Here is a 17,086-nt window from a genome sequence, read left to right as displayed (position 1 = left end):
CTGGCGTCCGAGATGTGTGTGCAGGGAGCAGTCTCTTCTGGTTTCCCAGGCTTGTCTGCCTCTCTGAAGGTTTAGCTCTCCCTCCCACGGGATTTGGGTGCAGAGAACTGTTTATCCGGTCCGTTTCTTTCAGGTTCCGGCAGTGTCTCAGGCGCAGGGGTCCTGCCGCTCCTGGGCCCTCCCCCACGGGAGCCCAGAGGCCTTATACAGTTTCCTCTTGGGCCAGGGATGTGGGCAGGGGTGAGCAGTGTTGGTGGTCTCTTCCGCTCTGCAGCCTCCGGAGTGCCCACCTGACCAGGTGATTGGGTCTCTCTCTCACCGGGTCTGGGAGCAGAGAGTTGCTGCGGGCCGGGATCCGCGGGTGGGGGACTTCCGCTAAACACTGAACGTGCCCGGTGCTAGAGAAATTCTGCTTCCGTGTGTCCCAAGCTCACCAGGCAGCTTTCGTGCAGCAGAAATTTTGGTCTTACCTGTGGTCCCGAGGCTCAGGTTCGCTCGTGGGGTGCTGCCCAGGGGCTCTCTGCAGCCGCAGCAACCAGGAAGACCTGTGCCGCCCCTTCCGGGAGCTTCAGTGCACCAGGGTTCCAGATGGTCTTTGGCTTTTTCCTCTGGCGTCCGAGATGTGTGTGCAGGGAGCAGTCTCTTCTGGTTTCCCAGGCTTGTCTGCCTCTCTGAAGGTTTAGCTCTCCCTCCCACGGGATTTGGGTGCAGAGAACTGTTTATCCGGTCTGTTTCTTTCAGGTTCCGGCGGTGTCTCCTTGAGTATTTCTTATATACATTTCAAGTGTTATTCCCTTTCCCGGTATCCGGGCAAACATCCCCCTCCCCCCTCCCCTTCCTTATGGGTGTTCCCCTCCCAACCCTCCCCCCATTGCCGCCCTCCCCCCACCAGTCTAGTTCACTGGGGGTTCAGTCTTAGCAGGACCCAGGGCTTCCCCTTCCACTGGTGCTCTTACTAGGATATTCATTGCTACCTATGAGGTCAGAGTCCAGGGTCAGTCCATGTATAGTCTTTGGGTAGGGGCTTAGTCCCTGGAAGCTCTGGTTGCTTGGCATTGTTGTACATATGGAGTCTCGAGCCCCTTCAAGCTCTTCCAGTTCTTTCTCTGATTCCTTCAACGGGGGTCCTATTCTCAGTTCAGTGCTTTGCTGCTGGCATTCGCCTCTGTATTTGCTGTATTCTGGCTGTGTCTCTTAGGAGCGATCTACATCCGGCTCCTGTCGGTCTGCACTTCTTTGCTTCATCCATCTTGTCTAATTGGGTGGCTATATATGTATGGGCCACATGTGGGGCAGACTCTGAATGGGTGTTCCTTCAGTCTCTGTTTTAATCTTTGCCTCTCTCTTCCCTGCCAAGGGTATTCTTGTTCCCCTTTTAAAGAAGGAGTGAAGCATTCACATTTTGATCATCCGTCTTGAGTTTCATTTGCTCTAGGCATCAAGGGTAATTCAAGCATTTGGGCTAATAGCCACTTATCAATGAGTGCATACCATGTATGTCTTTCTGTGATTGGGTTAGCTGACTCAGGATGATGTTTTCCAGTTCCAACCATTTGCCTACGAATTTCATAAAGTCATTGTTTTTGATAGCTGAGTAATATTCCATTGTGTAGATGTACCACATTTTCTGTATCCATTCCTCTGTTGAAGGGCATCTGGGTTCTTTCCAGCTTCTGGCTATTATAAATAAGGCTGCAATGAACATAGTGGAGCACGTGTCTTTTTTATATGTTGGGGCATCTTTTGGGTATATGCCCAAGAGAGGTATAGCTGGATCCTCAGGCAGTTCAATGTCCAATTTTCTGAGGATTCTCCAGACTGATTTCCAGAATGGTTGTACCAGTTTGCAATCACACCAACAATGGAGGAGTGTTCCTCTTCCTCCACATCCTCGCCAGCATCTGTTGTCCCCTGAGTTTTTGATCTTAGCCATTCTCACTGGTGTGAGGTGAAATCTCAGCGTTGTTTTGATTTGCATTTCCCTTATGACTAAAGATGTTGAACATTTCTTTAGGTGTTTCTCAGCCATTCGGCATTCCTCAGCTGTGAATTCTTTGTTTAGCTCTGAACCCCATTTTTTAATAGGGTTATTTGTTTCCCTGCGGTCTAACTTCTTGAGTTCTTTGTATATTTTGGATATAAGGCCTCTATCTGTTGTAGGATTGGTAAAGATCTTTTCCCAATCTGTTGGTTGCCGTTTTGTCCTAACCACAGTATCCTTTGCCTTACAGAAGCTTTGCAGTTTTATGAGATCCCATTTGTCGATTCTTGATCTTAGAGCGTAAGCCATTGGTGTTTTGTTTAGGAAATTTTTTCCAGTGCCCATGTGTTCCAGATGCTTCCCTAGTTTTTCTTCTATTAGTTTGAGTGTGTCTGCTTTGATGTGGAGGTCCTTGATCCACTTGGACTTAAGCTTTGTACAGGGTGATAAGCATGGATCGATCTGCATTCCTCTGCATGTTGCCCTCCAGTTGAACCAGCACCATTTGCTGAAAATGCTATCTTTTTTCCATTGGATGGTTTTGGCTCCTTTGTCAAAAATCAAGTGACCATAGGTGTGTGGGTTCATTTCTGGGTCTTCAATTCTATTCCATTGGTCTATCTGTCTGTCTCTGTACCAATACCATGCAGTTTTTATCACTATTGCTCTGTAATACTGCTTGAGTTCAGGGATAGTGATTCCCCCTGAAGTCCTTTTATTGTTGAGGATAGCTTTAGCTATCCTGGGTTTTTTGTTATTCCAGATGAATTTGCAAATTGTTCTGTCTAACTCTTTGAAGAATTGGATTTGTATTTTGATGGGGATTGCATTGAATCTGTAGATTGCTTTTGGTAAAATGGCCATTTTTACTATATTAATCCTGCCAATCCATGAGCATGGGAGATCTTTCCCTCTTCTGAGGTCTTCTTCAATTTCCTTCTTCAGTGTCTTGTAGTTCTTATTGTACAGATCTTTTACTTGCTTGGTTAAAGTCACACCGAGGTACTTTATATTATTTGGGTCTATTATGAAGGATGTCGTTTCCATAATTTTTTTCTCGGCTTGTTTCTCTTTTGTGTAGAGGAAGGCTACTGATTTATTTGATTTAATTTTATACCCAGCCACTTTGCTGAAGTTGTATATCAGCTTTAGTAGTTCTCTGGTGGAACTTTTGGGATCACTTAAATACACTATCATATCATCTGCAAACAGTGATATTTTGACTTCTTCTTTTCCGATCTGTATCCCCTTGACCTCCTTTTGTTGTCTGATTGCTCTGGCTAGAACTTCAAGAACTATATTGAATAAGTAGGGAGAGAGTGGGCAGCCTTGTCTAGTCCCTGATTTTAGTGGGATTGCTTCGAGTTTCTCTCCATTTAGTTTAATGTTAGCAACTGGTTTGCTGTATATGGCTTTTACTATGTTCAGGTATGGGCCTTGAATTCCTATTCTCTCCAGGACTTTCATCATGAAGGGGTGTTGAATTTTGTCAAATGCTTTCTCAGTGTCTAATGAAATGATCATGTGGTTTTGTTCTTTCAGTTTGTTTATATAATGGATCACGTTGATGGTTTTCCGTATATTAAACCATCCCTGCATGCCTGGGATGAAGCCTACTTGGTCATGGTGGATGATTGTTTTGATGTGCTCTTGGATTCGGTTTGCCAGAATTTTGTTGAGTATTTTTGCATCGATATTCATAAGGGAAATTGGTCTGAAGTTCTCTTTCTTTGTTGGGTCTTTGTGTGGTTTAGGTATAAGAGTAATTGTGGCTTCGTAGAAGGTATTCGGTAGTGATCCATCTGTTTCAATTTTGTGGAATAGTTTGGATAATATTGGTATGAGGTCTTCTATGAAGGTTTGGTAGAATTCTGCACTAAACCCGTCTGGACCTGGGCTCTTTTTGGTTGGGAGACCTTTAATGACTGCTTCTATTTCCTTAGGAGTTACGGGGTTGTTTAACTGGTTTATCTGTTCCTGATTTAACTTCGGTACCTGGTATCTGTCTAGGAAATTATCCATTTCTTGCAGATTTTCAAGTTTTGTTGAATATAGGTTTTTATAGTAAGATCTGATGATTTTTTGAATTTCCTCTAAATCTGTTGTTATGTCTCCCTTTTCATTTCTGATTTTGTTAATTTGGACGCACTCTCTGTGTCCTCTCGTTAGTCTGGCTAAGGGTTTATCTATCTTGTTGATTTTCTCAAAGAACCAACTTTTGGTTCTTTTGATTCTTTCTATGGTCCTTTTTGTTTCTACTTGGTTGATTTCAGCTCTGAGTTTGATTATTTCCTGCCTTCTACTCCTCCTGGGTGTATTTGCTTCTTTTTGTTCTAGAGCTTTTAGGTGTGCTGTCAAGCTGCTGACATATGCTCTTTCCTGTTTCTTTCTGCAGGCACTCAGCGCTATGAGTTTTCCTCTTAGCACAGCTTTCATTGTGTCCCATAAGTTTGGGTATGTTGTACCTTCATTTTCATTAAATTCTAAAAAGTTTTTAATTTCTTTCTTTATTTCTTCCTTGACCAGGTTATCATTGCGTAGAGCATTGTTCAATTTCCAAGTATATGTGGGCATTCTTCCTTGATTGTTATTGAAGACCAGTTTTAGGCCGTGGTGGTCCGATAGCACGCATGGGATTATTTCTATCTTTCTGTACCGGTTGAGGCCTGTTTTTTGACCAATTATATGGTCAATTTTGGAGAAAGTACCATGAGGAGCTGAGAAGAAGGTATATCCTTTTGCTTTAGGATAGAATGTTCTATAAATATCCGTTAAGTCCATTTGGCTCATGACTTCTCTTAGTCTGTCTACATCTCTGTTCAATTTCTGTTTCCATGATCTGTCCATTGATGAGAGTGGGGTGTTGAAATCTCCCACTATTATTGTGTGAGGTGCAATGTGTGTTTTGAGCTTTAGTAAGGTTTCTTTTACGTATGTAGGTGCCCTTGTATTTGGGGCATAGATATTTAGGATTGAGAGTTCATCTTGGTGGATTTTTCCTTTGATGAATATGAAGTGTCCTTCCTTATCTTTTTTGATGACTTTTAGTTGGAAATTGATTTTATTTGATATTAGAATGGCTACTCCAGCTTGCTTCTTCTGACCATTTGCTTGGAAAATTGTTTTCCAGCCTTTCACTCTGAGGTAATGTCTGTCTTTGTCTCTGAGGTGTGTTTCCTGTAGGCAGCAGAATGCAGGGTCCTCGTTGCGTATCCAGTTTGTTAATCTATGTCTTTTTATTGGGGAGTTGAGGCCATTGATGTTGAGAGATATTAAGGAATAGTGATTATTGCTTCCCGTTATATTCATATTTGGATGTGAGGTTATGTTTGTGTGCTTTCATTCTCTTTGTTTTGTTGCCAAGACGATTAGTTTCTTGCTTCTTCTAGGTTATAGCTTGCCTCCTTATGTTGGGCTTTACCATTTATTATCCTTTGTAGTGCTGGATTTGTAGAAAGATATTGTGTAAATTTGGTTTTGTCATGGAATATCTTGGTTTCTCCATCTATGTTAATTGAGAGTTTTGCAGGATACAGTAACCTGGGCTGGCATTTGTGTTCTCTTAGGGTCTGTATGACATCAGTCCAGGATCTTCTGGCCTTCATAGTTTCTGGCGAGAAGTCTGGTGTGATTCTGATAGGTCTGCTTTTATATGTTACTTGACCTTTTTCCCTTACTGCTTTTAATATTCTTTCTTTATTTTGTGCGTTTGGTGTTTTGACTATTATGTGACGGGAGGTGTTTCTTTTCTGGTCCAATCTATTTGGAGTTCTGTAGGCTTCTTGTATGCCTATGGGTATCTCTTTTTTTAGATTAGGGAAGTTTTCTTCTATGATTTTGTTGAAGATATTTACTGGTCCTTTGAGCTGGGAGTCTTCACTCTCTTCTATAACTATTATCCTTAGGTTTGATCTTCTCATTGAGTCCTGGATTTCCTGTATGTTTTGGACCAGTAGCTTTTTCCGCTTTACATTATCTTTGACAGTTTAGTCAATGATTTCTATGGAATCTTCTGCTCCTGAGATTCTCTCTTCCATCTCTTGTATTCTGTTGGTGAAGCTTGTATCTACAGCTCCTTGTCTCTTCTTTTGGTTTTCTATATCCAGGGTTATTTCCATGTGTTCTTTCTTGATTGCTTCTATTTCCATTTTTAATTCCTTCAACTGTTTGATTGTGTTTTCCTGGAATTCTTTCAGGGATTTTTGCGATTCCTCTCTGTAGGCTTCTACTTGTTTATTGATGTTTTCCTGTGTTTCCCTAAGGGAGTTCTTCACATCTTTCTTGAAGTCCTCCAGCATCATGATCAAATATGATTTTGAAACTAGATCTTGCTTTTCTGGTGTGTTTGGATATTCCATGTTTGTTTTGGTGGGAGAATTGGGCTCCGATGATGCCAAGTAGTCTTGGTTTCTGTTGCTTGGGTTCCTGCGCTTGCCTCTCGCCATCAGATTATCTCTAGTGTTACTTTGTTCTGCTATTTCTGACAGTGGCTAGACTGTCCTATAAGCCTGTGTGTCAGGAGTGCTGTAGACCTGTTTACCTGTTTTCTTTCAGCCAGTTATGGGAACAGAGTGTTCTGCTTTCGGGCGTGTAGTTTTTCCTCTCTACAGGTCTTCAGCTGTTCCTGTGGGCCTGTGTCTTGAGTTCACCAGGCAGGTCACTTGCAGCAGAAAAGTTGGTCTTACCTGTGGTCCCGAGGCTCAAGTTCCCTCGTGGGGTGCTGCCCACGGGCTCTCTGCAGCGGCAGCAACCAGGAAGACCTCTGCCGCCCCTTCCGGGAGCTTCAGTGCACCAGGGTTCCAGATGGTCTTTGGCTTTTTCCTCTGGCGTCCGAGATGTGTGTGCAGGGAGCAGTCTCTTCTGGTTTCCCAGGCTTGTCTGCCTCTCTGAAGGTTTAGCTCTCCCTCCCACGGGATTTGGGTGCAGAGAACTGTTTATCCGGTCTGTTTCCTTCAAGGTCCGGCGGTGTCTCTGGTAGGGGTCCTGCCGCTCCTGGGCCCTCCCCCACGGGAGCCCAGAGGCCTTATACAGTTTCCTCTTGGGCCAGGGATGTGGGCAGGGGTGAGCAGTGTTGGTGTTCTCTTCCGCTCTCAGCCTCAGGAGTGCCCACCTGACCAGGCGGTTGGGTCAATCTCTCACAGGGTCTGGGAGCAGAGAGCTGCTGCGGGCCGGGATCCAAAGCCGTTGTTTTTGATAGATGAGTAATATTCCATTGTTTAGATGTACCACATTTTCTGTATCCATTCCTCTGTTGAAGGGCATCTGGGTTCTTTCCAGCTTCTGGCTATTATAAATAAGGCTGCAATGAACATAGTGGAGCACGTGTCTTTTTTATATGTTGGGGCATCTTTTGGGTATATGCCCAAGAGAGGTATAGCTGGATCCTCAGGCAGTTCAATGTCCAATTTTCTGAGGAACCTCCCGACTGATTTCCAGAATGGTTGTACCAGTCTGCAACCCCACCAACAATGGAGGAGTGTTCCTCTTTCTCCACATCCTCGCCAGCATTTGCTGTCACCTGAGTTTTTGATCTTAGCCATTCTCACTGGCATGAGGTGAAATCTCAGGGTTGTTTTGATTTGCATTTCCCTTATGACTAAAGATGTTGAACATTTCTTTAGGTGTTTCTCAGCCATTTGGCATTCCTCAGCTGTGAATTGTTTGTTTAGCTCTGAACCCCATTTTTTAATAGGGTTATTTGTCTCCCTGCGGTCTAACTTCTTGAGTTCTTTGTATATTTTGGATATAAGGCCTCTATCTGTTGTAGGATTGGTAAAGATCTTTTCCCAATCTGTTGGTTGCCGTTTTGTCCTAACCACAGTGTCCTTTGCCTTACAGAAGCTTTGCAGTTTTATGAGATCCCATTTGTCGATTCTTGATCTTAGAGCATAAGCCATTGGTGTTTTGTTCAGGAAATTTTTTCCAGTGCCCATGTGTTCCAGATGCTTCCCTAGTTTTTCTTCTATTAGTTTGAGTGTGTCTGCTTTGATGTGGAGGTACTTGATCCACTTGGACTTAAGCTTTGTACAGGGTGATAAGCATGGATCCATCTGCATTCTTCTACATGTTGCCCTCCAGTTGAACCAGCACCATTTGCTGAATATGCTATCTTTTTTCCATTGGATGGTTTGGGCTCCTTTGTCAAAAATCAAGTGACCATAGGTGTGTGGGTTCATTTCTGGGTCTTCAGTTCTATTCCATTGGTCTATCTGTCTGTCTCTGTACCAATACCATGCAGTTTTTATCACTATTGCTCTGTAATACTGCTTGAGTTCAGGGATAGTGATTCCCCCTGAAGTCCTTTTATTGTTGAGGATAGCTTTAGCTATCCTGGGTTTTTTGTTATTCCAGATGAATTTGCAAATTGTTCTGTCTAACTCTTTGAAGAATTGGATTTGTATTTTGATGGGGATTGCATTGAATCTGTAGATTGCTTTTGGTAAAATGGCCATTTTTACTATATTAATCCTGCCAATCCATGAGCATGGGAGATCTTTCCCTCTTCTGAGGTCTTCTTCAATTTCCTTCTTCAGTGTCTTGTAGTTCTTATTGTACAGATCTTTTACTTGCTTGGTTAAAGTCACACCGAGGTACTTTATATTATTTGGGTCTATTATGAAGGATGTCGTTTCCCTAATTTTTTTCTCGGCTTGTTTCTCTTTTGTGTAGAGGAAGGCTACTGATTTATTTGAGTTAATTTTATACCCAGCCACTTTGCTGAAGTTGTATATCAGCTTTAGTAGTTCTCTGGTGGAACTTTTGGGATCACTTAAATACACTAGCATATAATCTGCAAACAGTGATATTTTGACTTCTTCTTTTCCGATCTGTATCCCCTTGACCTCCTTTTGTTGTCTGATTGCTCTGGCTAGAACTTCAAGAACTATATTGAATAAGTAGGGAGAGAGTGGGCAGCCTTGTCTAGTCCCTGATTTTAGTGGGATTGCTTCAAGTTTCTCTCCATTTTGTTTAATGTTAGCAACTGATTTGCTGTATATGGCTTTTACTATGTTTAGGTATGGGCCTTGAATTCCTATTCTTTCCAGGACTTTTATCATGAAGGGTTGTTGAATTTTGTGAAATGCTTTCTCAGCGTCTAATGAAATGATCATGTGGTTTTGTTCTTTCAGTTTGTTTATATAATGGATCACGTTGATGGTTTTCCATATATTAAACCATCCCTGCATGCCTGGGATGAAGCCTACTTGATCATGGTGGATGATTGTTTTGATGTGCTCTTGGATTCGGTTTGCCAGAATTTTATTGAGTATTTTTGCGTCGACATCTATAAGGGAAATTGGTCTGAAGTTCTCTTTCTTTGTTGGGTCTTTGTGTGGTTTAGGTATAAGAGTAATTGGGGCTTCATAGAAGGAATTCAGGAGTGCTCCATCTGTTTCAATTTTGTGGAATAGTTTGGATAATATTGGTTTGAGGTCTTCTATGAAGGTCTGATAGAATTCTGCACTAAACCCGTCTGGACCTGGGCTCTTTTTGGTTGGGAGACCTTTAATGACTGCTTCTATTTCCTTAGGAGTTATGGGGTTGTTTAACTGGTTTATCTGTTCCTGATTTAACTTCTGTACCTGGTATCTGTCTAGGAAATTGTCCATTTCCTGCAGATTTTCAAGTTTTGTTGAATATAGGCTTTTATAGTAAGATCTGATAATTTTTTTAATTTCCTCTGAATCTGTAGTTATGTCTCTCTTTTCATTTCTGATTTTGTTAATTTGGACACACTCTCTGTGTCCTCTCTTAGTCTGGCTAAGGGTTTATCTATCTTGTTAATTTTCTCAAAGAACCAACTTTTGGTTCTTTTGATTCTTTCTATGGTCCTTTTTGTTTCTACTTGGTTGATTTCAGTTCTGAGTTTGATTATTTCCTGCCTTCTACTCCTCCTGGGTGTATTTGCTTCTTTTTGTTCTAGAGCTTTTAGGTGTGCTGTCAAGCTGCTGACATATGCTCTTTCCTGTTTCTTTCTGCAGGCCCTCAGCGCTATGAGTTTTCCTCTTAGCACAGCTTTCATTGTGTCCCATAAGTTTGGGTATGTTGTACCTTCATTTTCATTAAATTCTAAAAAGTTTTTAATTTCTTTCTTTATTTCTTCCTTGACCAGGTTATCATTGAGTAGAGCATTGTTCAATTTCCACGTATATGTGGGCATTCTTCCCTTATTGTTATTGAAGACCAGTTTTAGGCCGTGGTGGTCCGATAGCACGCATGGGATTATTTCTATCTTTCTGTACCTGTTGAGGCCCGTTTTTTGACCAACTATATGGTCAATTTTGGAGAAAGTACCATGAGGAGCTGAGAAGAAGGTATATCCTTTTGCTTTAGGATAGAATGTTCTATAAATATCTGTTAAGTCCATTTGGCTCATGACTTCTCTTAGTCTGTCTACGTCTCTGTTTAATTTCTGTTTCCATGATCTGTCCATTGATGAGAGTTGGGTGTTGAAATCTCCTACTATTATTGTGTGAGGTGCAATATGTGTTTTGAGCTTTAGTAAGGTTTCTTTTACGTATGTAGGTGCCCTTGTATTTGGGGCATAGATATTTATGATTGAGAGTTCATCTTGGTGGATTTTTCCTTTGATGAATATGAAGTGTCCTTCCTTATCTTTTTTGATGACTTTTAGTTGAAAAGTGATTTTATTTGATATTAGAATGGCTACTCCAGCTTGCTTCTTCTGACCATTTGCTTGGAAAGTTGTTTTCCAGCCTTTCACTCTGAGGTAGTGTCTGTCTTTGTCTCTGAGGTGTGTTTCCTGTAGGCAGCAGAATGCAGGGTCCTCATTGCGTATCCAGTTTGTTAATCTATGTCTTTTTATTGGGGAGTTGAGGCCATTGATGTTGAGAGATATTAAGGAATAGTGATTATTGCTTCCTGTTATATTCATATTTGGATGTGAGGTTATGTTTGTGTGCTTTTCTTCTCATTGTTTTGTTGCCAAGATGATTAGTTTCTTGCTTCTTCTACGGTATAGCTTGCCTCCTTATGTTGGGCTTTACCATTTATTATCCTTTGTAGTGCTGGATTTGTAGAAAGATATTGTGTAAATTTGTTTTGTCATGGAATATCTTGTTTTCTCCATCTATGTTAATTGAGAGTTTTGCAGGATACAGTAACCTGGGCTGGCATTTGTGTTCTCTTAGGGTCTGTATGACATCAGTCCAGGATCTTCTGGCCTTCATAGTTTCTGGCGAAAAGTCTGGTGTGATTCTGATAGGTCTTCCTTTATATGTTACTTGACCTTTTTCCCTTACTGCTTTTAATATTCTTTCTTTATTTTGTGCGTTTGGTGTTTTGACTATTATGTGATGGTTAGGTGTTTCTTTTCTGGTCCAATCTATTTGGAGTTCTGTAGGCTTCTTGTATGCCTATGGGTATCTCTTTTTTTAGGTTAGGGAAGTTTTCTTTTATGATTTTTTTGAAGATATTTACTGGTCCTTTGAGCTGGGAGTCTTCACTCTCTTCTATACTTATTATCCTTAGGTTTGATCTTCTCATTGAGTCCTGGATTTCCTGTATGTTTTGGACCAGTAGCTTTTTCCGCTTTACATTATCTTTGTCAGTTGAGTCAATGATTTCTATGGAATCTTCTGCTCCTGAGATTCTCTCTTCCATCTCTTGTATTCTGTTGGTGAAGCTCGTATCTACAGCTCCTTGTCTCTTCTTTTGGTTTTCTATATCCAGGGCTGTTTCCATGTGTTCTTTCTTGATTGCTTCTATTTCCATTTTTAATTCCTTCAGCTGTTTGATTGTGTTTTCCTGGAATTCTTTCAGGGATTTTTGTGACTCCTCTCTATGGGCTTCTACTTGTTTATTTATGATTTCCTGGAATTCTTTCAGGGATTTTTGCGATTCTTCTCTGTAGGCTTCTACTTGTTCTCTAAGGGAGTTCTTCACGTCTTTCTTGAAGTCCTCCAGCATCATGATCAAATATGATTTTGAAACTAGATCTTGCTTTTCTGGTGTGTTTGGATATTCCATGTTTGTTTTGATGGGAGAATTGCGCTCCGACAGTGCCATGTAGTCTTGGTTTCTGTTGCTTGGGTTCCTGCGCTTGCCTCTCGCCATCAGATTATCTCTAGTGTTGCTTTGTTCTGCTATTTCTGACAGTGGCTAGACTGTCCTATAAGCCTGTGTGTCAGGAGTGCTGTAGACCTGTTTACCTGTTTTCTTTCAGCCTGTTATGGGGACAGAGTGTTCTGCTTTCGGGTGTGTAGTTTTTCCTCTCTACAGGTCTTCAGCTGTTCCTGTGGGCCTGTGTCTTGAGTTCACCAGGCAGGTCACTTGCAGCCGAAAAGTTGGTCTTACCTGTGGTCCCGAGGCTCAAGTTTGCTCGCGGGGTGCTGCCCATGAGCTCTCTGCGGCGGCAGCAACCAGGAAGATCTGCGCTGCCGTTTCCGGGAGCTTCAGTGCACCAGGGTTCTAGATGGCATTTGGTGTTTTCCTCTGGATTCAGTAATGTGTGCAGCGTGCAGTCTCTTCTGGTTTCCCAGGCGTGTCTGCCTCTCTGAAAGTTTAGCTCTCCCTCCCACGGGATTTGGGTGCAGAGAACTGTTTATCCGGTCTGTTCCTTCAGGTTCTGGTGGCGTCTCAGGTACAGGGGTCCTGCCGCTCCTTTGTCCTCCCCCACGGAATCCAGAGGCCTTATACAGTTTCCTCTTGGGCTAGGGATGTGGGCAGGGGTGGGCAGTTTTGGTGGTCTCTTCCGCTCTGCAGCCTCAGGAGTGCCCACCTGACCAGGCGGTGAGGTCTCTCTCCCATGTGGTCTGGGAGCAGAGAGCTGCTGCAGGCCGGGATCCGCGGGTGTGGGACTCCCAGTAAACACAGGGAGTGCCTGGTCCTAGAGGAATTCTGCCTCTGTGTGTCTGGAGTTCACCAGGCAGGTCACTTGCAGCAGAAAAGTTGGTCTTACCTGTGGTCCCAAGGCTCAAGTTTGCTCGCGGGGTGCTGCCCACGAGCTCTCTGCGGCAGCAGCAACCAGGAAGCATAAATCTTTTATCTAGATATTGTTTGAAACTTTTACCCCTAGCATGTCTGATTGAGATTGAATATGGCACTATCTATAACAGAGAAGTTAGTTCAATGTCCACAGTTGGCAAACATACAAAGGCAGAGATGGTAATGATAGTGTTCAGGGACTGATGGCCAACATGGGAACATGGTAGTGATTCTAGTGGCACAAAGCTTCCTTTGGACATTTAAAAATATCCTAAAACTAGAAAGTGAAGATGGCTGGGCAAATCTTTTAAAATTGCCTTCAAAGTCACCAAACAATGTTAGTAAATTTTATAATCTACAAACTTACATCTTAGTAAAAGATATGATAGAATTTTACACTGTAGGCTGAGGGTCACGAATTTATAGCATTTGCCAGACAACTGCTGTTCTGCACAATGAGGCCAACTGTAGGTATATTCTATATGAGCATACAAGAGCTCATATATATAGTGAATGTATAGTCTATAGCACTGTTTCTGTTGGTCCAGAATGATGCTGGTCCCCTGTTGTTTTCTGAATCTGTTATAGAATTAAAGGCCTTGAGCATTGTCTTCTAGCTCCTGGGTGAGCATGGATCTTTTGTTAACGTTGGTGGTCTACAGCCATACAATATTGAATCCCAGCCATCTGTTACTATAGATCCTTATATTTTAAGAGGATTCCACCTCTGTGATTGATGTTGGGACCACAGAATGGAAGAGACACCAGAATTTTTTGAGAGGGCTCAGGTGGAATGAGAAAGTTTATCCCATTCTGCCTTCAAAAGCCAGAAACTTTTGTTGTTCTGTGAGAGGAAAGAATGTGTTCAAAGGACACTCAAAGCCATCCGATGGAGGTATCTTGGATGCCTCAAGATAAAGGATGCTGTGATGGGAAAGGTTTTGAGAAGGTGGAAGAGGGAAGGAAATAGATTATCTCAGAGCATCCACAGAGAACTCAGACTCGCAAACACCTTGACTCTAATCTTGAGACGTCTAAGCTACAAGGAAGTAATATTAATAAGGTTAAGCTGTGTATAAATGTTATTCTTCCTTTACTTTTTAAATCTTTTTGGCCTTTTTTAGTGTCAATAGATCACATGTCTTAATTGGAGAATATCCATTTCATCTATCACTTGTGCTACATTGAATGACTTGGATTTTTATCTCTTTTTTCATGTGTTTATTTAATAAATCACTGAATGTCTGGTGTTTATGAAACTCCGCACATGATACTTTTGTTGGTCATAGTGATACATAAACCACATATACAGATGAATCGATTAATAATCATTCGGTACCATCAGACACTCTCAGTGACTTCTTCAAATAATAAATTTGAAAAAATAAATTTAAATCATTCAATAAAGGTGAGTTTTTAAAATGTTTCATATACAAATTAAAATACCTGTAAACTCAAATACTTGCAGACATTTGCCACAAATACTAAAAATTATCTGAAAATTTATACCGAAATCTTGTATAGCCCTAGGACTGCCGGTAAATGAAACATTCATCTTGCTAATGTGAAACTCTGCAGGAGGCCATGATTAATCAATGATTTCATTAACTTGATTTCAAATTTTTGCTTTCTCAAAAAAAAACATTAATAGAGAGAAGATGCATGAAAGTCATAGATAATGAAAATGTGCTTCAACTCTGGAGACTGAAGCCAGCACAGTTGTCTCCCTTTAGGAAAATGAGTGATGGAATTCTACAAAGAAGGAGATAAATCAACAGCCTTGTCGAGTCATTCAGTGATGACCACAGTAATGATAGCAATTAGTTTTAAGAGACTGTTTTGAAGTGTGTGGAACTGAGCCTCAATAATTTAGCTGTCTTTATATGGTGTGGCTCCACTTCGTGGGTGAGAATTACCTTATATTTTAAGTGTCATGCTCGCTGATGGTCTAAACTATGATATCTCTGTGGTCTGTCCAGCATTCCCTCATGAATGACACACAGACTGAGCAGGCTTTCTTAGCATCAGTTAATTAAGTCACAATCCTCACTACATAAATAAAGCAGGTAGAATTAACCTGTCCCATCAGCAGCTCATATTTTGGTTGGTACTGAATATTATCTTTCATTAACACACACATCCATTTCTTTCAGGTTGTCAAAATTCCTATTTTATCTTGCAGACTCATCAAATCAACTGATATGCGGATACAGAATTACTTTTCATTTAAATCCAGGTCTGAAATCAACATAAATAACTTATAGTTTTTGTACTTGGAAGTAAAACTATCAGTTATTGTTGGCTTTGAGTGTAACAGTTGTCACTCAACAGAATATATGATCTCAAAATTCTATCAAGGTTAGTTCTTGTCCCTTCTATGGTATAGACTATATGAAGTAGTTAAAATGTTGTCTCGCACCAGAAGCTTTTAAGAATCATGCGAAATTGTGAAGTACACTTTGGAAAACCCTATCTGTCAAGTGAATATTTGTTAATCTGTGTTTTAGGAACAATAGTGTTTTGGTTACAACCCTTCCATATGGCTTTCATACCACCACAGAAATCATGATATATTTCAATAAACTCTGCTGACAAGTACAGTTAAAGGGTAGACATAGTCTATGTGTCAAAGCAAGTGTGCTCTAGAAGAAATGTTGTTATCAATGGGGTAACTCTTGTTTTCAGAAAGTCTCGCTCAATTTCAAACCTTTTGGAAATTAATCATATTGAACCTTGACCAGTGTTTCATAATTTTACTATGAATTGTCTTATCAACATTTTGACTGGTTGAATTGGATTTGGGGAATAGTCTGCTTTTATACAGTATGAGTTTAAGAGCAAAACAATATTCAAAATATGTTCTATATGATGCTAACTTTTAAAGTCATGCACAGTGGTGAATTCTGTAATACTACAACCCAGGAGGCAGAGACACAAAGATCCCCATAGGTCTCAGGCCAGTATGGTCTGTATAACCAGTCTCATGTTAGCCTGGTTTAAAAAGGTAAGACCCTGTCTCAAAATAGAAAAGTAGCCAATTTTAAGTATCATTATAAATTAGTGGCTACTATTAATTAAAACAGTTCTGAATGTTAGTGAGCTTTTGATTTTAAATTTTAGATTGTTTTTATAATTAATTGGCCTTTAATACATAATATATACTTGTAGTTCTTCATACTTGAGTTATGACATGAGTTATTTCCTTAGTCCTTTCTGTGTAATGACATGGGTATTTCTCATGGGCATTGCTCCCCGGTTAACTTGCTTAGGAAACTAGGACAGAACCATTGGTAGCCAAGAGAATAGAATATTCCTGGACTTGGGATCCATCAATACAGAAAAGCCACAATACAATGCGTGTGACAATTGTTCTAAGTGAGACGGCATTTTCAATACCTAAGATGTTCTGAGCTGAGAAGAAGGACAAATGTTCACAGAAAGATTTGTTCTATGGCTGTTAAACAGGAGCGGGTTTACCAATACAATGTGTGTTTACACCGAATTTTTACTTACCAAAATAGCATAACATGAAAGAAAGTATAGTTTAATGAGCCATTACAGATGAAATCTCATGGTGTTAGCATTTAAGCTTCTTAAGAACTATGGTCTTTGTCATTGTGTAACCCAGCATTTTATTTGTCTCCAGCACAAGCTTTTGTGTTCTAGAATCCTCACTGTGATTTACCAGTGGAAGCAGTCACAGCTTTTGTTCTACAAGTAGCATTTAAAATCTAATTCTTGTTACCAAATCTAGACATTGTAGTTAGCAAGATAGTCCACAAGATAAAATACTGTGTATGAGACAGCATGGCCCTTATTAACTGGGGAGCGCTTATCATTATCCTAATGAAAGCAGATCACACATTCTACTTTACATAGCAGCTCATTATTAAAGTTACAACCTGTGTATAGAGGGCACGAGGGATGGTTCAATGGTTAAAAGTACCCGCTGTCTTCCCAGAGGGTCTGGGTTCAATTCTCAGCATCTGATACCTGGCAGGTAAGTCATCCACCTGTTAAGTTCCAGAGGATCTGAGACCTTTTCATGGCTTCTACAGGTAACTGATCTATCCTTGCATAGACTCAGGAAAACAATTAGTTAGAATCTTTAAACTATATACCTTAATAAACACAGGGCATTGCTAAGTTAGAGGCTTA

This window comes from Rattus norvegicus, chromosome 20 (genome assembly GCF_021556685.1).
Source record: "Rattus norvegicus strain SHRSP/BbbUtx chromosome 20, alternate assembly SHRSP_T2T, whole genome shotgun sequence".
Lineage (NCBI taxonomy): Eukaryota > Metazoa > Chordata > Mammalia > Rodentia > Muridae > Rattus > Rattus norvegicus.
This window is presented reverse-complemented; position numbering follows the sequence as displayed.